The 23,137-nt window shown below is 37.1% G+C and overlaps 1 protein-coding gene across 2 annotated transcripts in view; it reads right to left on the bottom strand.

Moving 5' to 3' along the window:
- The window catches only part of CETN3 (centrin 3), a 224,445-nt gene that overhangs the window by 143,493 nt on the left and 57,815 nt on the right, over positions 1-23,137 (bottom strand). Inside the window, exons 6-7 of one of the 2 annotated variants that reach the window (XR_004299374.1) lie at positions 21,785-21,878; positions 12,413-12,445 (exon numbers count right to left, since the gene is read on the bottom strand). The gene's annotated coding sequence lies outside the window, so the exon portion shown is untranslated. Of the gene's footprint in view, positions 1-12,412; positions 12,446-21,784; positions 21,879-23,137 lie in introns of those variants that run through there. The other variant, XR_004299373.1, reaches the window with a different exon arrangement.

Here is a 23,137-nt window from a genome sequence, read left to right as displayed (position 1 = left end):
ACAAGATAAGTAGATAAAACTTACAGTGTATTAGATGGTGATCAATGCTAAGAAAAACAGTAAAAAAGGAAAACCAGATAGAAGAAGCTGCAATTTAAACAGGGTAACCAACACATCCTAGTTTGCATGCGACCGAGTTTTTTTTTTTTTTTTTTTTTTAAAGATTTTATTTATTTATTTGAGAGAGAGAATGAGAGACAGAGAGCATGAGAGGGGGGAGGGTCAGAGGGAGAAGCAGACTCCCCGCCGAGCAGGGAGCCCGATGCGGAACTCGATCCCGGGACTCCAGGATCATGACCCGAGCCGAAGGCAGTCGCTCAACCAACTGAGCCACCCAGGCGCCCGCGACCGAGTTTTAAAACTAGAAGTCCCGTGTCCTAAGAATCTTCAGTCTCAGGCAAAACAGGACACTTTGTCCCTCTAAATCTACAGCGAGTGGGGGCGCTTGGGTGACTCAGTGGGTTAAGCTTCCAACTCTTGATTTAGGTTCAGGTCATGATATTGGGGTCATGGGATAGAGCCCCATGTCGGGCTCCCTGCTCAGCGGGAAGTCTGCTTGGGATTCTCTCTCTTCCTCACCCAGTGCCCCTCCCCCTCTCACGAGCACAAGTACACACGTGTGTGCTCTCTCTCTCTTTCGCTCTCTCTCAAATAAATAAATCTTTAAAATAAATCAATAAATAAATCTACAGTGAGTGGCCAGAGGAGGCATACTATGAAGACATTATTTGACTAAAAAGAAAATTCCAGGTGGGGGAAACAGGAAGTGCAAAGGCTGAGGCAGGTACAGGCCTGGCTTATGTGAGCAAGAGCAAGGACCAGTGTGGTGGGAGGTGGTGTAAGCAAGACGTGAGAGGAGTGAAAGAGGAGATGAAACTATGACCCAGAGAGGTGCTTCAGGGAAATGCTCAGTTTCCTCAACAGGATGAAGGAATATTGTCAGGACCGCTCCTCCTTACCAGGAAGAAGCCTGCCCTGGATGCTGGCTGTTCCAGTTCTGACTTGTGGGACTTCTGGGGAAACCAAGGAGCAGAAAGGGACAAGAATAGTTAAGGAAGTAGAGAAAAAGAAATGAGCCCAGCCCCAGGGTAAAAGATTCCTCCCACAAATTCATCTTCCTCAAGGAAGTTTCAGGTTAAATCCTTGGATGTGCCTGTGTATTTATCCCATCTCTTCATTTCTTCCTCTCTAATCCTGTTCAACTAGGCTCCTTCTGTTTGTTGACAATTCAGGGTTTTAAAGTTAGTACTACCACCAGGCATTCCTGCTAATGGAAGAAGTCCAAATTCTATTTGGCCACGAATACAATTACACCCACAGAAGTATATTTTTGCTCCCAGCTTCAGTCTTCTTTTTGCCAGGTAGATAATTTATACAGAGCCAGAAAAAGATTGCTTAGGGGCAAATGACACAATATACTTGCCACAGATAGATACAGCCACTGTCTCTGAGAGCAAGACACTAAGCAGTTCGCTTAACTTTTCAACTCCCATTTCAGCACCCTTTTTCATTTAAATGGAGTTGATATTTCTTTACCATCTACTAGTACCAGAAGGGTGTCATGAGGACATTTTTCAATGCTTTAAACTATGCAAGATGAAAGATACTTTAGGAGCATTATGCGATGCTGCCACTGAGTCTTCATTCTCACTAGCCCTATTTATGTGTCTCTCTTTTATTTTCAACAAACATAATCATGCAGTACACCCATTGTCTGCATACTTGGCAAATTTGCTAACTATGAATTTGTGTGCTCCTTCAGGTGTTTCATCCATATTTATTGATATTCATCAAATAAGCAGGAGTAGTGATGTAGCCTGTTGGCTTTTTTTCCCTGCTGCTCTAGTTGCAGACGAATTAAATTGTCTCTCAGATGTTATCAGCAGCTGTCAAAAAGCATACCTTACTCAAAAATCTATTTTGTATTCAGAAAGCATGAAATCACACAACACAGTCACTCCAGCAGCAAATTCGATAGTTATCTATAGCTGTTTATTGAGGGCCAACTATGTGTCAATCACCCACTTCTTAAGATTGTATCTGGGGGCATTCCCAGGAATGGGTAACCAGTATATGATATGTATGATTTCAAAGACACCTAACAATAATCCTTCCCCTTAATGTATTTTCCTAAACAATTACACTCTCTATAATGTGAGAGTGCCCGTTAATGGTCTCCAGGCCTTGAGTGGAAGCTTCACAGATAATGTGAGGTCCAAACAGCCTCATAAGAGGGATGAGTTTAGATTTGGAGGAGGGGGAATAAGAGGATCAGAGCAAAAGTATAAGACATGCACATGAGGGACACTGAACTGCATATGTAAGACCTCTGCCTGATAGGAAAATGAAAAGCAAAAATGAAGATACTGTATTCCAAAGGGTATTTTTTAAAGTATCTTGAGTCATTCAACTTCTACAAATTCACAGTTGCTACCTTGCAAGAGTTCTTAATCCAGCAAATGTGTACTCTCTAGAAATAATCATTATGAATGTTTAACATAGCAGGTTTTCTTGTTGTTCCACTCTCTTTTTTCTTCTGTTTTCTTTGTATTTTGTTTTGTTGCCTTTCTTTAAAAAAAAAAGATGGGGAGAGTAAAATGTTTTACAAGAGCATACACACACACACACACACACACACACACACACACACACTGAGAAAGAAAAACCAAAAAGTTTGAATTTCTGAAACTCATTCTTGCACTTGCGATCAGGGGCAATTCGTTTAACCTTCATATATGTTGATTTCCTAATCTGTAAAATGGTTACAATATTACCATCCTTCTCTTATCACAGAACTACTCCATCATGTGAGAAAACATAGACAAAAGCACTCGGAAAAATATGTCACTCTGCAAATATTAGGTGGAAATCATTATTTTTCTTGTAGTTAAACTATTCATTTTATGCTCCCTTCTGTCCATCAAAGGTTGCCCTGAACAAACTTGCAAAAAGAAACCTTTTGTGTTTGCATATGTAGTTGTACTCTGTCCCTTCCACAGGAGAATATGTTTATGTTTGTGCAGCCTCTGGCAAGCACATCACTCCACCCTGTGTAGCCAGAGGGAAAGAATCGTCCTGAATAAAAAATAAGGGTCAATCATTCAACTGACATAAATTTCTTCTGGTTCAGGCACCTATTTGTCATGATGAGAAGAAACAAACTATACTTGCATAGGAAGTTCAAAAAGAAAATTAAGAAAAATGAAAAAGAAAAACCTGAGCAATCATTGCATATTTTTCCTTTGAGGGAACATTCCTCAGTCTGTGTTTCAAGAAGGTATTTTTGTTAAGGATTTTTTTTTTTTTTTGTAGATTTCCCAATATGTAACCTTATAATGATGTAACCTGCATCTCTATAAATTATATAGCATGTGTCAGAATCAAATGCTCTTAAAATATTATCAAAGGTTGCTAAATATATTTTGCACATTCCTTCCTAACTCTATGTTATACAGTAATTGATACAGAGCCCACAAAACATCTAAAAATACTTTTACAGCAAAATAAATGCCTGCAATTTCTTTCTACTCTATGGTAAACGTGGACCACAAAAACCAATATAGAAATTCAAAAGTACGATTCAGGAAGCAAAGGAAAGGAAAGATAAAACAGTGGTATCCACAATTCAACCTTTACTTCATCTCCCCTAATTACCAAACTACACATGGTTCAAGAGTTAGAATCCATTAGAATTATGACCTTTTTTTCCCAAAGATATGGAAGTATTTTTTTCTCTGGTCAGGAGACCGAATTTGAATGAAACAAATATGAAGGTACAGCAAACAACATGGCTGAACACACTGTTGTTTGTCTATCCCACATCCATTCTCCCTTCCTCCACCCTAACGAAAAGATGATTCTTAGGTAGCCACGTCTCCTCTCCATGACTCAGGGGAGGATATCCTGATTCCTCACCCACTTTAAGGGTACTTCTCCACTGAGCAAATGAAAAATTGTGTAACTCTCAAAACCGCTTTGGGTCCCAGGTAGGACATGTCCTCAATTACATCAAACTAAAGGGAATGACTTGGTTCTATACTTGAGGCAGATCTCACTCTCTCCTGTTCAATGTGAACAAGAAATCATATAGTTCTGATGGCCTTGATGGTAACAACAAGGGAGAAACAGGAATCAAATGAGGCTCATGCCATGTATGCCAGAACATACAGGCAGAAAGAACCTGGATCCTCAGTGACTTGACACCAGCAACTGTACGACAAAAGCCTGTCTTACTCCTGACTGGCTAATGGTATAAGATAAATTTCATTAACTGTTTAACCAATTTAGGTTGGATTTTGTTGTTGTTGTTACTTGCAGCCAAACACATTGTAACTATTCCTTTTAAATATTCTTTTATTTTGGGGCACCTGGGTGGCTCAGTCGTTAAGCGTCTGCCTTCAGCTCAGGTCATGATCTCAGGGTCCTGGGATCCAGCCCCGCATCGGGCTCCCTGCTCCATGGGAAGCCTGCTTCTCCCTCTCCCACTCCCCCTGCTTGTGTTCCCTCTCTCGCTGTGTCTCTCTCTGTCAAATAAATAAATAAAATGTTTAAAAATATATATATATATTCTTTTATTTCGTGCAGCTTCTTAATGAGTACACCTGTTCAGTAGGTACAAGCAAGGTCAAACATGTAAATTTGCATTCATTGTATTGTATGCAAGTAAGTAGTCCAGCTAGTTGCTGTCACTAGGGGGTAGTCAACAGTGAAAAGGTTTCATATGTCTCCATATGAAGGTATCTGTTTTTTTTGGTTTTTTTGTTTTTGTTTTTTTTTAGATTTTATTTATTTATTTGAGAGAGAGAGAATGAGAGAGAGCACATGAGAGGGGGGAGGGTCAGAAGGAGAAGCAGACTCCCTGCCGAGCAGGGAGCCCGATGCAGGACTCAATCCAGGGACTCCAGGATCATGACCTGAGCCGAAGGCAGTCGCTTAACCAACTGAGCCACCCAGGCGCCCATGAAGGTATCTGTTTTAGCACTCACACAAAGCAAATAGTGACTCTTCCCTGCTAGGAGTAATTTAAAACAACATTCCTATGACCGGTGTACGAAATGTATCTATGTAAAGAAAACCTCATCAGTTTAAGAGTGTACATGCTATTTCATCAGGGAAGTCTTTTCACTCTTCCTCTCTACCCTATCTAGCTGAGTCCTACTCAACTCATCAGGTTTCAATTTCACTGATTCTTCTCCTGGGAAGCCCTTTTGGAGCCATGATGACCAAACTAAATGCCCTTCTTATATGTTCCCATAGCATCCTCAATTTACCCCAATCCCAGCTCCCTATTATATGGCAATTACCTATTTGTTTATTCGTACTCTCCACTAGCATGTAAGAACCACTAGGACTGGGATGGTATCTAATTGACTATTATGTCCATAGTATCTAGCTTAATGCCTACTCATCCCAGGTGCTTAATAAATATTTGCAGAATGAACACAGGCCCAGAATGCTTTGAATAGAACAAGACAGAGAGTTGCAGCATAAAATAGCCACTCCTTTTAGAATTAAATAGGATGGGGCACCTGGTTGGCTCAGTCGGTAGAGCATGAGACTTTTGATCTCGGGGTTCTGAGTTCAAGCCCTGTGTTTGGTGTAGAGATTGCTTAAAAATAAAACCTTTTTTCAAAAAGATTTATTTATTTATTTGAGGGCGGGAGGGGCAGAGGGAGAGGGAGAGGGAGAGAGAATCTCAAGCAGACTCCCTGCTGAACATGGAGCCGTCATCGTGGGGCTTGATCTCATGACCCTGAGCTCATGACCAGCATCGAAACCAAGAGTCAGTCGCTTAACTGACTGAGCCACCCAGGTGCCCCAAAAACAAAATCTTAAAAAAAAAAAAAAAGAAAGAAAGAAAATTAAATAGGAAATATTTTGGAAAAAGTAAAATTTCCAAAAAAGACTTAAAAGTAAATTTTGAGCATCTGTAATTGCATATTTCAAAAATTTTAATAAAGGTCCTGATGCAAGAAAAAGATATATCTTATGCTATAAGATATATATTTATATATTTTAAAAAATATAAAATATGGAAGAAAGTGAAATCTGGGTTTACAGCAGAGAATGCTTTTATCCACATTGCATAAAGCTATCACTACTTCCTTAATGAGAGGAACTAAATTTGGGGATTAGAACTCATTCTACGTCCTTTATAGTTTGTTGTTCTTAAATATAGTTATACAGTTCAGTCATTTTCAACAATTTTATAGGGTTCATAAATAAAGATCCAGATTAAAGAATCCTTTCAAATAGTTTTGATATAGGCAAATCCTACTTGACTGTTTTACCCTAAAGACTTTGTTGCCCAGAAATGATGATTTCTATTATGTATGAAGCTTTTAATAATTATTATCTTTTTAAATTTTAATCACTAGTAACATTACTTTGGATGCATATAATTCTAGAGGTCAATTACTATTTAAAATGGATAAAAGAACTACTAAAATTATTTTATTACACCATAATTTTGGGGATCAAATAATTACAAAAACTCAAGCTTCACTAGAACTTGGAAATCTCCTCAAAGCACTTTTCCAATATAAGACTTTGTTAAAAATAAAACTTGTTTTATTCCATTAGAAAATGTCAAAATTTTAATAATATAAATTGTAACAGAAGGCTTTCATTTTGTCTAATTAGAGCAAAGAAATTTGTTTTTAAAGTAATATTTTTATTCATAAACAGCAATACCCCAAAGAGGCCATAAAGGGTGTAAGAGCAGATTTTATGAAAGATAAAGCAGAATAGTAATACTGTTATCTCCAGAGTATTTGCATTTGGTTTTTATTTGATGCCTATTTATACTTATGTCTAATTTTATAGCGATAACAAGATTTTCCAATTTTATTTCTGTTGAAACATAATGATCTTAGTTGCACACCTCAAGATGACACCTACAGAAGTTTTAAGGTGCCCCTAATATGGATTCTCTAGGTATAATTTATTAAAAGTGAGCAAACAAACTAGATTAACTGAAGTTCTTTTGTAAGTTGTCATTTCTATGCATAAATGTTTCCTGAAAACCTATTGTAGTTATTACTCAGCTCCTGCATGGGTGAGGGGTAGGGAGTTGAAGAAGTGGTATTTAAAAGACTTTCATCTTGCATCTTAGCATCTAGATCCTTGCCTTGCACCAATAGAAAGAAAGAGCAAGAGATGTAAGGACAGAGGACAGAGTCAGTGACAGAAGCTAGCTTAGTAAAGGCCAAAGCCCTCTGGGTCTCTTATAACCACAGAAAGGGTCTTGGTTGACTTTTATTGAGCATGTAGCCACTTAAATCTGAGTTTGTTAATCGGGACAGGCTATTCTGTTATTATATGGTTGGTTGACTGGCTGATTTTTGCTGCTGAGGAAGGAAATATACTATTCCCTAGACTACTATTTGTATTACTAGTTTGTTGCTTTACTAGTATTTACTCTTAGGTAGTGACTGTTCTTGTATGTTGCATTAATAGTACCTCCAAATATATTGTATTTGTGTCTCAGTCTCATGCTTTAGCTCTCTGTCTCACTTCTCTTCTCCAATCCTACTCTTCTATTGGTAAGTCACTTTTGAAAATAAATAGCTAAGAATATTAAACATGAAATTATACACCCTACAATTATATGCATCCTGTTTTAGAAAAGAAGACTAGATATGAGAGAAATCCAAAAGCAACCAATAGATTGTACCTACTTAACAGAGTAGAAAGAAGAGATAAGACTATCAAGCTGACCAACTTGAGAGAGAGACTAGGTAAAGTTCCAAGAATGACAGTATTTGGAGCCTAAATATTTGTGAGACTACATTTCACAGTGCACCACACAGGCCAAAAAGCTCATGTTAAGTGAAGAGAACTGGAAATATTAGAAACCTGACATATGAAAGGGAGAAAGGTACAAGGTGGTTACAATCCAGAGATTAAATGGGAGGAAGGTGGCACTGAGAAGAGTGAAAGAAATCTGAGAAATCAGAAATGCTGCGGACAATTCCCCATCACGTCTACAGTGTGCATAAAAGAAAAGTAGATAGTAAAGTGGGACCAAAAACATTAGTTCATCTTAGAAAATAACAATGTTATCATCAAAAGTGGACAAGTTAATAATGGGAAAAATTAAGTGGGAATACAAATTATAAAAATAATTGAATGGGATTTTGAATATTTACTTACACATACATATATGAAATGTCTATTTAACAAACTGAATGCAGAACAATAGAGAAGAGGTTCATGTTGGGGCCCCTTTATTTAGTGGAAGTCAGTCTTAGGACTACACCTCCCTATGCTTGCTAAGACATTAATGTCAAAACCTAATATTGATATTAAATAAATCACTAAATCTTTGTTAAAGTCTATAATATGTAACTAGAAATAATTTTCTAAAGATGTGTGGATAAATGTGAATACTCATAAGAGTGTGCTGTGAGTACTACTATAAGCACTTTTTCCTTTTTTGATATTTCAATATCCAGCAGTGTGTAATTATATAATGTCAACCTGTTATGTTTGAAAATAATACCCCCACAGGGGTTGGCTTATATCACACGAACTTTGAATATGAATGTGGTTATAAGAATTTTCCTTTTGATTATACCTATGTTGAGGAAGTTTGTTGCTATAGGTTATGGTAATACTTCACATTTTATAGCCTTTTCATCCAAGGATTTGGGAGATGTTGCTAAAAATAGGAGAGCTAAAATTCAATAACTAGAAAACTTAAAGTTGTGGTTCTTTCTCTACTTATTGTGGAACATTTTTTCTTATAAAAAAGTAAGATTTTTTTTTTTTACTATTTTTCAAATTTTTCTTTGGTAACACTGAGGAAGATTATGTTAATATAAATGTAGAGACAATTATAAGAAACATCCATAATGAACTAGAATATATATAATTGAAGAAAAATTTATATCTAAAGCAAAGAAAAGATAAGCAGTTAAAAATTGCTTTGAACACTAATGAAAACATGCTATATTTAAAAGTAAGATGACACTAGTGAGCTTCTTTTTTAATTGCTTTCTTGGGAATATAACTGGACCCATGTTTGCAAAACAGCAGACTATGTCTAGAGTGTTAGGCTAATTCACCACTTGGAATTAAATGTACAGCTAGCTCATAAGCATAATCCACTGAGCTAATCCATGATGCAAAAAGGCAGCTCATCTTTAATACAAAGAGTAGACGAAAGAGAAGAAAGCTTTTAAGACTAGCAGAGGAAGAATATGATCTAATCTGTCAAGACACAAAAACTACTGTACAAATGTTCTAAGTACATTCATGTGTAATGAAAATAATGAGGCTAGAGTATTATAGCACTTTAAGGAAGAAAGTATTTATGATATTTAATATCAACTTCTGTGCCTCTCAGATTGAAACTGATAGTATATTTTCTTCTTGTCTTGCCCGTCAGCCTAAAACTTCTCATGTAAGCCCACATGTAGATGATTCTATTTTTGTTGTTGTTTTGTTTTAATAACATATTCAAGTGGTAGAAATTCAGAGTATCTTAGGATGGTTTGAAATTGAATTCATGTTTCCAATTCCATCGCTTATTCATTGAATAAATATTTAAAGAGACCTGGCACTGGACTAAGGGCTGGGGAGAAAGCCATGAGTTAGATAGATGACGTCATTGCCTTCATGGACCTAACAGTCCAGAAGGAGACAGATCCCAAGAAAGCAAGTGCTGTGAGAGCCATGAATAGAAGTGCAGGAGCCATGAGAGTACTGAACAGGATGGCTGTGGGGCAGAGCTGTGTAACATAAGCCATGAAGGATGAGTAAGAGGTAGGGCTTAGCAAGGTAGGAAGACAAAGAGTAAGGGGAGGAGGAAGGGCCCTTCCTGAGAGAGGAGCTAAGGATTCTGAGGCAAGAAATAGCATGACAAATCAGGATAAGCCAGGAGTCTTCAAAAGCACAGTCAGCACCATACAGGCAGTGGCCATGTTGTTTTTCTGGTTCATTGATATATCATTCTAGTGCCTAGCACATAGTAGTCAGTCAATTAATATTTGCTAAATAATATTTGGTTGAAGGATAGATAACTAGAGAAGATCAGCACAAAATGATTCTGTAGAGGTAAATAAGGGCCAGACATGCAGGACCTCATAGAAATGTTAAGAATGTTTAATTCGGGGGCACTTGGGTGGCTCAGTAAGTTAGGCATCTGACTCTTGATTTTGGCTTAGGTCTTGATCTCCAAGTCCTGGGCTCAAGCACCACATTGGTCTCTGCACTGGGTGTGGAGCCTACTTAAAAAAAAAAAAAGAAGAAGAAGAAGGGGTGCCTGGGTGGCTCAGTTGGTTAAGAGTCTGCCTTTGGCTTGGGTCATGATCTCAGGGTCCTGGGATCGAGCCCCACATCGGGCTCCCTGCTCAGTGGGGAAGCCTGTTTCTCTCTCTCCCTCTGCCTGCCGCTCTGCCTACTTGTGCATGCTCTCTCTGTGTGTCAAATAAAAATATAAAATCTATAAAAAAAAAGAAGAAGAATGTTTAATTTTATCCTAAAATGGGAAATCATAGAAGGTCCTGTACAAGGTAGTAGCATATCCAGAAAGATGGATATCCAGAAAGTAGCATATCCAGAAATATTATTATATTTCATCAACTCTAAGATGTCACTGAATATACAACGTATCATTTTATATATGACTTATTTAAAAAAACAAATGCTATTAATTAAACTACATATACAAAAGCAATTGTAAGACTTATCCTGATTTCAAAGAAGCCCAAATGTAAAAAAAAAAAATGTATGTATTGCAGTTAATGAAATATAATGTGTAAAGAATGGATTAAAAGTGGGAAACTATGGGTACAGAGCAACTAGTTAGACGGGTATTATCATGGCTGCTTCAGTGACTCAGGCTACTGCAGAAGTGTAAGACTGGACCATAATAGTGCCAGTTAGGTTGGAGAAAAATGAAAGAAGGAAAGCTATTCAGGAAGTAGAGCTGTGAGAACTTGTAACTGCTGAGTATTAGAGTGAAAAAGTCAAAGGCACTGGGTGGATTGTTTATTGAACTGGAAACATTAGTATGGATGCTATGAAGTAAAATTTGACCTAGAGATATAAATTTGTGATTTATCAGCATATAGATCATGAATGCAGTCATGGGAGCAAAGAGATTTCTTTTTCTAGGGCAGCAGTTTTTAACCAGGAGCCATGACTCCAGCTGCATTTCTGAGTTTGAGTTGGAAATGACCATGATGGGAGACAGTAAAACAAATCAAAATCTTCTTGACATAATCCAAGAGAAAGAAATGAGGGCCTGACAAAGGCATCAGCAGTGGAATAAAAAGAGGGTTCAGATTGCACAGATATTGTAAAGGTGAAAGCCTAGGACTTAGTGACTAAATTGGCTGTGGAGGCCACAAAAGCTGAACTCTTCACAGGTTCCTGGGTAGCATAGTGCCATTAACTATAATAAGGAGAAAGAAGAAGGAAGAAGCTTGCTTGGAAGACAATGAGTTCTATTTAAGGCCCTTTAGTAGTTGACTCGCCTATAGAACACCCAGATGAAGATGTCTACCAGGCAATTTTAGTGTTCAAACAAAAACAAAAACTCTATACCAGGCTATATTGGAACCTAGTTCATCTTACAAACAACACTGGGGACATCCTGACCTTACCCATTTTGTTCAGAAAGAGGAATCATCACAATATCTGGGAGTTCAAGCTCTACATTTAAATGGACTTGAAGCCAGTCTTGGCTCCAATGACTCCTGGGCAAGAGATCTTGTGCTAGACACTTGACATCTCTGAGCCTTGGTTTCCTCAGTGGTACACTGAGGATAATATTTAGCTTCTAAAGGTGTTTTACAAATTAAATTAAGACAAAAATATTTAGAACAGTGTGTGGCATGTGTAAAGCATTTGATAAATTGTAGCTATTTTTATTATCTGTTTTGGTGTGAGACAATTTTGTCCAATGTCAATAACAGTATTCATTTTTGTCATTTTTACTTCAAGTATGTATTGGACCCTGCTATGTGGGAGGTACTAGTAACAATCTGCTTCTACCATATCTCTCATCCCTTATTCTAATCATCTGAGTTGCTAGCTACTATTCCTCAATTTTTTCTATGTTCCCTATAGTCTTTGATGTTTCACCCTCCCGTCTGGGCTAAAACATCAGCAAGACCTCACATGCATGTCAGCACAGAGTCATACAAACTTTCTTCCTAAAAGACCAAATAAAAGGATATAAGGAAGACAGACATAATTCAAGGCAGAGAGAACCCAAGTTTGAACCAAGAACTTATATTTCTGCGTGGGTTATGTATTAAAAGAGAAAAGTAAGAGTACCTGGGTGGCTCAATAGGTTAAGCATCTGCCTTTGGCTCAGGTCATGATCCCAGGGTCCTGGGATCGAGGCTGCATGGGGCTCCCCGCTCAACAAGGAGCCTGCTTCTTCCTCTTCTCCCCGCTTGTGCTCTCTCGCTATCTCTGTCGCGCTCTCTCTCTCAAATAATTAAATAAAATGTTAAAAAAGAGAGAGAGAGAAAAGTAATTTCAACATCAGAGAGAGTCAGTTCCGCAAAATGATTTAAATCTCTTTTTCTGCTATTCTTGGGGGGAAATTGCATCATTAATTTGTGATTTTTTTTTCTAACATTTGTAATTTTAATACCTACTTGTACCTTTCTTCCTTCAGGGATTTATTCCTCTTTGCTACTATTTTGTTATCATTAAAAGGCTTTGAAACAAAGTCATTTTAAGCTGTTCTTGCTTATGCTTTTATTTTTTTCTCCTTGGCTCTAACACTAGTTTTTAAATTCTTACCCAGAGTTGCCTGTTGGAAACTGCCCTTGTTATAGAAGAGGTCACCATGACTTATAATAGATCCAGATATATTTTCTTTTGTGGTTTCTAGATTTCCCTTTGCTGACTTGTTTTGGAAAATTCTACAATCTGCCTCTAACTGCTAATTGATCACTTACTCAGCTAGAATTTTACTACTTTACTTTAAAACTGTTTCCTTTTATTTATTTAATTTTTATCTTCCTCTGGTCTGTGTATGCCAGTAGGATATCAAGGAGAATATCCTAAATATCACTATCCTTGTTTAAAAAGACTCCTGTGTCAGAGCCACCTGTTGTTTCTTTGCCCCTAGCAGACCACCCAGGATCCCATGTGGAAATGGAGAGCTCTCATCAGTTCCTTCACTAAAGAACACACACTCCAGAATTAAAACACAAGCATATATTTCCTGTATGTAGGGGAACCATATTTACTGAGCATATTTTTATGTCTCAGCATGGCACTCCTTTGTTAACTGTAAGAGCTTGTAATCCAATTGGAAGAGAAAAAAACATCATGGAACAGTTTAGGGATCACCTCAAAAAAAAAAAAAAAATGAAGTGCAAATTTGAAGAAAATGAATATATAAATCACTCAAAGGAGATACCAAGCAAGTGACTGTTTCTGAGCTAACAGGGAAAGAGAGTTCCCAGGGAGTAGAAATTTTTAAAAATAAGTTAAAAAATCTGTTAGGCATTTAACAAAAGAAAGTAATTTTGATTTCTTTCAAAACAGGCAATAAAGTGGAGGCTTCAGAGTGCCAAGAGACAGAGGCCAATGAAATCGTTTGAGACCCATTTTATTCTCAGTTCAAATAATAGTATATAACATCAGATGCTTTCATATTGGTTTCAGTTCTCTGATTAGCTGGATATTTTTCCTGCAAATGTTTAGCAGATATAACTGCCCTACCTCTTGAAAATAGGGAAGGAAGTGCAGACAAAGGTTTTGCCTGAAAGTAGGTGACAACTTTGAAAGGGAAATATGTTCCTTTATAACTCGCATGGAACAAAAATGTTTAGAAGTGATAGCAGCCCATCATAACTCCATTTCCTCATGTGAAATTGCCCCATAGGCAGGGCCTTCTCCATTCTTCAGTAGAATATGAAAGTGAAGCTGGCATGTTTAGGCAGAGTTTCTGTATTACAGAAACTCTCCAAGATTATATGTTACATTTGTTGCAAAATGTTTAAATAGTCTTCTGAAAAAGATCTTACTTGCTTCCAATTAAAAAAAAAAGTAAATCATTAATTACGTGGTGAATACAGAGGGAAATTTTTACTAAGGGTCGCCAGGGTCAAAGATACATTGAGAGGAAGCAAAAGGGAATTCTGGAACAGCCCAAAAGAAAACAAAATAAGAAACTTCCCAGAAACTTTAAGGCTTTAGGTAAAAACATAACATGATGGTTACATAAGAAATTTTATTCTCCATGAAAGAAAATGGAGATAGTCTATTGGGGAGAATAATCTTGATTTAGAAAAGTCTCAATTAGAAAATAATTTCTCCAGGGACACATGGGTGGCTCAGTCTGTTAAGCATCTGCCTTTGGCTCAGGTCATGATCCCAAGGTCCTGGGGTTGAGTCCCACATCGAGTTCCTGGCTCAGTAGGGAGCCTGCTTCTCCCTCTGCCTGCAGCTTCCCCTGCTGTGCTCTCTCTCTCTCTCTCTGACAAATAAATAAATAAAATCTTTAAAAAAGAAAAAGAAAATAATTTCTCCAGAATGTAGTATTAGTAATTTTAAGTCTAAATTCGTAAGGACAACAAAAATGAGAGAGAAGAATGTAGGAGACAAGAGATGACAAGATAATTTTAGAAGCTGAAAAACAAATGGATGAAAGGTAAGTGTCTCAAATATCAGAGAAAGCTGAAAACTAAGTCTACAATCTAATTGTGCCACAGAGCTTGGAAAGCCTCAAGAACTAGCAGCACCAAGTATTTCGGAAGCTGGGTATACAGTGGGACTGCAAACAAAATTAAAGACAAATCTCTCTCATCCATTTGTTCTGAAAACTGAAGTTTACTCTATGGAGAGGATAAACTAGGGAAGTTTTGAATCCAGGGACAAGTTACAGCTGAAGGAATAGGAAAGGTATCAAGTTGAAAAGAGGGGCACTGAATGGAAGTTTACATTAGCAACGCAACAACCTTTTCCCTCAATCCCATCATCTACTTGGCTCTCAGAACAGAGGCAACCATACCTACTCCATACCCCAAGACATAAGATTAAAGATTCTCTGAATTGGCCCAAGGGAAAAGATATAGAAATAGAAATGTGAGAGAAAGAAGTTAAACATTAAGGGATCCATCAAAGAGATTCAATATCAAAATATCAGGAATTGCTGAAAGAAGAAAACTAAACTGGAAAGAGATAAATTATTACAGAATTAATGCGAAAAAATTTCAAATCCTGAAAGTCAGGACTTCCAAATTAAAATCTGGGTGAAAACAGTTCTTTTTTTTTTTTTTAACAAAGATTTTATTTATTTATTTATTTATTTATTTATTTATTTATTTATGAGGGAGGGAGGGAGGAAGGGAGGGGGCAGGGCAGGGGAGCAGAGGGAGAGGGAGAGAGAGAATCTCAAGCAGACTTCCCACTAAGTGCGGAGCCCAATGCAGGGCTCAATCTCACAACTCTGAGATCACGACCTGAGCCAAAATAAAGAGTAAGACACTTAACCAACTGAGTCACCCAGGTGCCCCAAAACAGTTCTTTTAAGGCATTGAAAACAACTAAGGCAGCCAGGATTTGAAGAGCCAAGATCACAGAGAAAGGGAAATGCATTGAAGTGGGTCTTACATTCACTGATGGTCCTCAGAGCATTTGTTGATTTGTATTGTGGGGTTTTGAAATTGAACAAAAAGGGTTGGTCTAGAATTTGTCAGTTTCGATGGTTTTGGGAGACTCAAATTCAAGTTCAGGGATACCCAGGCTTCCAAAATTTGAGGACCCAATATCTTAAAGAAAAGGGGACCACAGGAGGAAGTAAACTTGACATTCCTGGAACTTTTTTCCCTCAAGGTATTTGCAGATTCTTTAATTTTGCAGGATCAGAAGCTAAGAAACCAAGCAGAAATCTGCAGTTAAAAGCTAAAAATGAAGAAAAATCTTTAACTGACCACAGTGTCAAGAAGACAAAGATTGGAGTTCAAAGCCCACCAAGGATAAGAGGTCTTGATAAACACTTCCAGATTTTCAACCAAGATCCCCAAAAGGAAATCCTCTAGGAGCAAGAACAAACTGGAAATAGACTATCTGCAAATGTACCAAGGTGATTTATCCCTCCTCTAACTGCCTGCTAAAGAAGAGAAAATTCTCTATGGAAAAAGATGAAAATCATCCAGAACCTCTATAAGTTTTAATTTACAATGTACAGCATTAAGTCAAAAATCACCAGGCATGCAAGGAAGATAAAAATTACTAAAAACAAAGGGAAAAAAAAAGAAAACAGAAACAGACCCACAGGTAGTCTAGGTATTACAGTTATCAACATGGACTTCAAAATAGCTATAATAACATCCAAGAAAATAAATGGCAAGATGAAGAATTTCATCAGAACTGACTATGTTAGAAAGAATCCAATGAATATTTAGAATTAAAAAATAAAATAACTCAGATTAAGAAGTCAGTATATGGGTATAACAACAGATTAGACAAACAAAAGAAAGGATTAATGAATTAGGAAATAATTTGTTAGAAAAAAAACAATCCAACTAAAACATAAAGAGAATGAAAGAGCAGAAATTCAGAAAAAGCATTAGAGTTAAGCGGGGCCCAATAAAAAGGTGTAACAGGCATACAAGTGGAAATCTATCTATAAATATATAGAGGTAGATCCAATAATCTATCTATAATAATAATAATCTCTCTATATAGCAGATATATAGATATATCTAATAATAATCTATCTATATAGCAACCAGTATGTATTTGAGCAGAACAGAGAGCTCTAGAAGAGATAGTGAATACAATGTTCACCCGAAGTATTAGAATTTCAGTTCTGTCAGAGAATTGGTAATGAATTAGTGAAATTTGCATAGAAAATTTAAAAAAGAAAAGGAAATTTTTTTATTTCAGAGAAAACATGTTATATCAGAAAGAAAATGAAATATAGTATAATATATGTTTCACTATGGTTCACGATGCGCACTATTTTATATGATCATAACAATGTAAACAAATGTTGACTTAAATAAAACATAGTTTTTTAAAGATATTATTTATTTATTTGACAGAGAGAGCACAAGTAGGGGGCAGCAGGAGAGGGAGAAGCAGACTCCCTGCTGAACAGGGAGCCTGATGGGAAGCTCGATCCCAGGACCCTGAGATCATGACCAAGCCAAAGGCAGATGCTTAACCGACTGAGCCACCCAGGTGTCCCTGCAAGTATGACTTTAAAAAGAAAATATTGGGGTCAAGTGTGTCTGACTCTTGATTTCCGCTCAGGTCATGATTTCAGGGTCATGAGATCAAACCCCAGGTTGGGCTCCACACTCAGCGTGAGTCTGCTTGTGATTCTCTCTCCCTCTCCCTCTGCCCTTCCCCCTGCTCCCACTCTCTATCTATCTCTCTTTAAAATAAATGAATAAAATCTTTTAAAAAATTTAAAAAAGAAAAAGATTATGATAAAAATTACATTAAGATAAAAGATAAAGGAAGTACCTAATAAAATGACTGGTGTATAGTAGGTATTCCACAAATATTTATTATATAAATTGTACGACCTCAGAGAATGTGGTAAAAGGTAAGTAATCTACATTTGCTGAGCTCAGGATTCTTCTGGAGGAATAAAGCATTGCCTGAAATTATGCTCTTGTATATTCCCTGAATACATCTTCTGCCCCATTTGCTAGAGTCTCTCCTGATAACTATTCAGCAGGACTGTCCTGCCTCAGAGCAGAGCAGAGTAATACATAAGGCTATTTGATAACACTAAATTGTCACATGCCTATAAACTAATAATATGAACTGCCATAGGCCTAGATTTTTCAATTCATCCAAGATCATAGAGGCTGGCTACTAACCAAATGGTGAGGTCCGTTGGCTTTCTTCCTTTGATTATTAAATCCTGGAGAAACTTCAAGCCCTGATTTGATCAAGCTAAGTGGTCCAGATTGTGGTGGCAGGCAAGAAATCCTCTATGTTAAAAAGCTGGGATAGTTTATCTTTCCCCTTACCCTCACCAAACAACAACAACAACAACAAAATCCGTAACATTCACATTTCACCTCCAAGTAACAATCAAGTCTGCTTAGGTGATCATAAATCTGAGAAATGACATTTATAGCGTAGCTATTTATAGCTTCCAATAGCACAAGCAAACCTGGTAAGTACCTGGAGAAACAAAGCTAGTACATAGCAGAGGCTCAGTGCTTGTTGTTAGGATGGATGGATAGATACATGGATGGATGCAAGGACAAGTGTTGACTCAGAGGACAAAATATAACACATAGCAACTTAATCTTAGACATGCAGGGTCTGAAAACATGAGAGTGAGGCAATACATCATGTACTCCTTCTTCCACAATTTCAGGTCCAAACAGGGTTGTCTTATACAGTCACAGATCTCAGAGTTGGAAGGGATATTAGGAGATCATTTCATTCTCTTTAAAAGGTGAAGAAACAAAAGCTTAAGAAGTCAAGGTAGAGGGAAATTCTGGGAAGATGGTGGTGGGTGATGACAGTAGGGTAGTTTTAAATCACCCCAAATTCTGTCATAAAAACAGGAAAACGGTTGTGACAACAAAACCAAAAACTTGCAGACCAACATCTAAAACAAAATAGGTGATAAGATATTCTACTGAACCCTCAAATCAAATAGTTGGCAACAAAACAACAACAACTACACAATCAGTGTGGAGTCGACATTTCTGTGTGAGAAGGCAGAGGGCTGTCTTGACAGACTTGCGGACAGCAAAACCCCCAAATCACTGGCAAGTGTTGCAGGTCAAGATTAAGGCTTTTTCCTAACAAAAATAAAATTGTTGTTTTAGAGGTAGATGTTGATTTAATTGATATCACAGAAGATTCATATACTCTAGTCTGTAGAGTAGGTCACAGGAAATCTGAATATTGGTAAATCATCAGGTTATACCAGTCCATTCGTTGGCAGTTTTTAAAAATTGCTAAGAAAATAAATAGCAGCCTGAAAGACTGTGTGTGTGTGGGGGGGGGGGGGGTAACATTATCTATATCAATGTATCAATATTTTTATATAATCTTTCCTTCAAACTATTAGTTTTGTACTCTTCTGACACTAAAGCAAATGATTCTAGAAAGTCACTATATTTTAATTTTAAAATTGTTTGGTACTATGAAATTTACCTTTAAAAATACTAATGTTTCCGGTAAGTGCTCAGTATCCTTTTAGCATCAGGAATACTTGCTCGCATCTTGCTGATATCAAAACTATTTTCCTCTCAAAAATGCATGAGAAGACCATCAAGTATACATTGATATGGTGCCCCGAGGATGTCTCTATTTATAATGTGGGGTATCTCGTGAACCATTCTGGTTCTAGACAATAGTGCTCCAAGGCAGAACAGAGTGGTCTGTCCCAGGTGAGTTTCTTAGGTGGCCCCCTATGATGCAAATTGGGCTGCCCTCAAGGCACCCTATAAATTTATTATAAAAATCTAAAATAAAAAAACACAAAATGACAAAAAAGTTTGTCTTACTAAAATGAAGACTGCTCCCCTTAACTCAATGTAACTTTAAAATAGAGCACAGCAACAGTTAACCGTAAGAAACAATGGAAGAGGCCTCTAGCACTATTTTATTAGGAAATTCCATTTTAGTAGGAAGATGACTTTTGTTAGAAAGAAGCACTCTAGCACTGCTTTCTTGTATATACCTTGGAAAGAAATTTTTAAAATTCTAATTTTAGGTTACTAAAGAGATTATGGTGCCCTATGTCCTTTGCAATCATTATACTGCATTGTGGTTAGACATGAGCATTAACAATGTTACAGTTTACTGTGTCCAGAATTTGTTTTAATAACCTTCTTATCACTCACTTTGAGGACTCCAGAACTGTATTTTGGCAAGAACTGATCAACAGTTAAATAAAAGTCTTAAACAACCTTGTAAACTCTAGTTACGTGAGACCTCTGCTTCTGGCCACGATAGAGTAACAGGAGTTTCCCACCTTAGACAATGAGAAAATATAACAAAAATATAGGAAAGAATTGTTTTCAGACATTGAACAACACGCAGCACAGGAGTGTGGCCCCTAAGAAAAGGGAAACTGTGAGTTCTACTGTTGTTCCAACTTACTCCCTGAAGGCAGTTTCCTTTTCTCGGATAAGAGAAGGAATCCTGAGCTGAGCCCTGTGGTCTTGCTCAGTTGAAGGGACAGAAGTCGAAAATCCTGGTGGGGGGGGGGTGGCGGCGGGGGTACCTACCACTGACCTCCGAGATAATATAAAGTTGTCTAATATGTGTGTGATCAAAATCTAGAGGAAAGCCAAGAGTACAGAAGAGAGAAAGATACTTGAAGAAATAATGGCTAAAAATCTCCCAAAGTTGGTAAATTCAACTTATTTTTAAAATTCATAACATGTCTGAGAAAATTCTATTCTCCAATGATTGATAAACCTAGCACTTGACTTGGGGAGTCAAAAAGCAAAAAATTCAAAGCTAGTACTAATAAATTCAACACAATGTCTTAACTATTTTACCAAAAAAAGAGAAAGAAAAAGAAAATAATTAACAGCCATAAGAAGTGAATTAAGGTTGAAATGTCATGTGGTATTTTAGCCTTAATTCTGAATTTCCTTATTCTCATCGATCTAAATCAGGCCCTAATGATATTTAAATGAAGCTACTTGTAATTCCCATAATAGGCAAACAGAAGGGAGGTTAAAATAATTCTATTATTTCACAAGGATGAAACAGATTGAATATTTCAATTATTCTACTTATTATAGTACACATAGAACAATGCTCTGTAATCTGCTTCGATATATATAGGCTCTTTAACCACACCACGGTGGGACAAATACAGTCAATTTGGTTGAGCTTCACTCGCTGATTCAGTGTTGGAATAAAGTACTTCACAGATTAGCTTAGTCTGCAGCACTTAAAGGTCAGGATTTATTGTAATGTAAATCACAAAGCAATTTTATCTTGACAGAGATTACATACTGTTACAATATTTCTCGCTGAATCTAGTGATGCGTTTGCTTTTTCTTTGCAACTGCTGTGCAAATTGGACCGTAGCCCAGAAAAGAAAAAGAGATGGCAGGCTGCTTTGGCTTTTTAGAAACAACTTAATTCTCTTCATTTTTCAAAGTTCCACAAGAAAAAAAAAAAAAAAAAAAACTCTGAAAATACACACAAAATCATACATAAATACTTGTAAACCTTTATAAACCCTAAGCTCAAGTGCACACTGATATCTGTGAATGACCATCTATCAAATATTTTGATGTGTTTTAGCAAAAGTATAATTAATTGCTAAGGGCTGACCGCTAATCATTCATACTCAAGTGTCTTGGTATGTTATCTAAATTGTCTCTATTTTAAGCAAACAAACAGAAAGAATAAGAAGCATTCATTCCTGATGAGAGAAATCACAAACAAAAAGAAAACAGAGAAGAAACAAAGGTGAGGATTAGAAAGTCCACTGCTCTCAGTGGTCTCTGTAACAAATATTGAGAGGTAGAACGGCAATGCCTTCCCAATGTTTCTGTTTCTTTGGAGACTGCACTTAAAGTAGAAAGGACTGGGACCAGAAATCAGAAAGACCTTTTTGATTACCAGGGAATTAAATGAGCTATCCAAAGAGTTCGAGGAGTCTTTATTCCTAGAATTCTCAAAACAAGACAAACTAAGTTTCCATCCTAAATCATGTCTCTCAAAAAGCAAATATGAGTAAAATGTCCCTACAAAGTTTAAATCAGTGTATGTATTAAATTTTGCCAAGTGTTGTCAGTTCTTCATACATAGTTTACATTAATAATGTATAAAAATGGTGGGGAAGCCGAAGACTTACCAGAAAATGTATCCAAGGCTAATCTTCAACTGCAATTGCTCCATTTCTGTTCTCCTCATCTGCGTCACAACTGGGTATTTACAAAGCACTTGTCCTGGAATGAAAGGTGGTATATTATAATACTGTTTATCCAAATACTGAGTAGCTTGTTCTTTCGTTCTACTGGCTGCATCCAAACAAGCAGGGCCTCCCACCTGTTAGTCATTCCAGGTAAACCTTCCTATAACTTTAATCTCATTTTACTTTGATTTACTTAATCATTTTCTTTAAATCAATTCAAATGTTGGTCTAAACAGACTTATTAAAAAAATTGTACTTCCAAAATTATAGATCTGACTTGACAGTTTAAAAAAAAATAATGCTTGCTGTATACCACTTGAAATAGTCCCATGTGCCACCTTTTGTCCATGTAGCACATTTGGGGAAATACAAGCTATACAAAGAGTTTGAAAATAAGAGAGAAGTGGTAGAAGTTCAGCTTCTATGTGGGCAATAAATGGTATTCTCATTCATAGAATGCAATCATCCCTACCCACAATAATGTGTGCAATTAGGCACAGGCACTTGCCATCTGAAAATTCTCTCTATAGAGATTGATCACACATCCTGGTTTGCTTGGGACAGTCCCAGTTTATGTGTGTTGTTGTCCTGAAGCTCCCTTTTCCACTCTTGAAGATGTCCTGGCTTGGATGATACCCAAAAGGGTGGAGCAAATCATCCCCAGAAAACCAGATGGTCGAAGATGTTTCTCACTGGCCACATTTTTCCATACATATTATTTTCAGCTCTTCATCTCTTCAGCTCTTCCATACATATTATTTTATTTAATCTTCGCAACATTCCTGTGAGTTAGTGGTATGTAAAAATTACAAATGGGGAAACAGGCTCAGGGAGGTTTAACAACTCAGGGTTTATACAGTTATTATGGGACACAACTAGGATTCACGTCCAGGTCTCTGCTTCACACGAAGGGATCTTTTCTAAGGGATCAGGAGGTGTGGGGGTGAGGGAAGGAAAAGGGTGTGGTTTGGGAGGCAGAAATATTCAGAGAAAAAGCCCATTCCTCTTCATATTGGATTTGAAGAGATTAAAGCAAGAAACAGATATGTCTGCAGTGTTGCCACATTCTCATTTCATAAGAACTCTTTTCCCCATAAAACTACTTTATAAGTACTGGTTAGATTGCCAGGATTATAGTGCTTGCTTCAGCAGTACATATATAAAGGAGGAAGGGAGGAAGGGAGGGAGAGAGGGAGAAAGAAAGAAAGAAAAGAAAGAAAGAAGGAAAGAAAGAAAGAAAGAAAGAAAAGAAAGAAAGAAAGAAAGAAAGAAAGAAAGAAAGAAAGAAAGAAA

Source organism: Phoca vitulina, unplaced genomic scaffold, assembly GCF_004348235.1.
Source record: "Phoca vitulina isolate PV1807 unplaced genomic scaffold, GSC_HSeal_1.0 scaffold6, whole genome shotgun sequence".
NCBI classification, from domain to species: Eukaryota; Metazoa; Chordata; class Mammalia; order Carnivora; family Phocidae; genus Phoca; species Phoca vitulina.
This window is presented reverse-complemented; position numbering and strand designations above follow the sequence as displayed.